The following is an 863-nucleotide window of genomic DNA, read 5'->3' as shown; positions in this document are numbered from 1 at the left end:
ATTATATTTTCAGTGTTCAGAATTTTTAATAACATTGCACTTGGAGGATTATTTTTCAAAACATTGAGAAACTGCAGAATCTAGTGACTTTTACAGGCATGTAATTAGCAAAAGATCCCCTTTTTTCATATGTCTTTGAGGCACTAAGGTGACCTGAGTGAAGAAATGCGTCATTTGATCACAGTGTTATTGACTAAGGAAATAAGCTGAATCACTCATTTACTTATTAACCATTTGCTGGACTGCAAGATTTTGCATGAATGTAAATTTCAGTGTATAAATTATAAAGATGTGTTTTCTACCCTGTAGAACTCTGTTACAGGGCAAATCCTGTTTGAATATAAATTCTTAAATAATGTTTTAAGAGTGAAATATCAATGTTCATTCTCAGGTTCAGCCATCCACCAGCGGAAAAAATGATCGGAGTGAGTTACAGTTTCTTATTGATTACATATAGTGTTCAATGATGTTTTTAAAGAAGTAATTTTTACTTTGATGAAAAAGCTATATTGAGACCAAGTTATAATATTATGACAGACATTTGTTTTTTGGCTTCTTTTTTTCTTTTCAATAAAAAAAAAGAAAACAATCCAGGAAACTCCATTGATAAAATCCTAAGTTTTCCGAGGGGAAAGAGAAAGCTGGATCTTCAGGGTGAATCCAGCAAATCGAGTAAACAGCAATGCGGCACTGTACATGGGTCATCCTCAGGTATTTTTTTCTAAACAGTGGCAACTCACAGCCTACTATAGGGTTAAAACATATGTAATTAATTTTTCTTTGTATTGTTTCTGTACCTTGGCCACAGAAAATACTTTATCATTGACTGGCTGGGCTCTTAAAAATTTATCATAACACCCCAA

The 863-nt window shown here is 32.9% G+C and overlaps 1 protein-coding gene across 1 annotated transcript in view; it reads left to right on the top strand.

Moving 5' to 3' along the window:
* Nucleotides 1-13: 13 nt before the first annotated feature.
* Nucleotides 14-863, top strand: part of LOC109953847 (nuclear GTPase SLIP-GC-like) — a 2,862-nt gene continuing 2,012 nt past the window's right edge. Inside the window, exons 1-2 of the mRNA XM_020589303.1 lie at nucleotides 14-425; nucleotides 583-711. The gene's annotated coding sequence lies outside the window, so the exon portion shown is untranslated. The remainder of the gene's footprint in view (nucleotides 426-582; nucleotides 712-863) is intronic.

This window comes from Monopterus albus, unplaced genomic scaffold (genome assembly GCF_001952655.1).
Source record: "Monopterus albus unplaced genomic scaffold, M_albus_1.0 scaffold1632.1, whole genome shotgun sequence".
NCBI lineage: Eukaryota > Metazoa > Chordata > Actinopteri > Synbranchiformes > Synbranchidae > Monopterus > Monopterus albus.
Note: the sequence above shows the minus strand (reverse complement) of the source record. Positions and strands in the feature narration are given on the sequence as shown.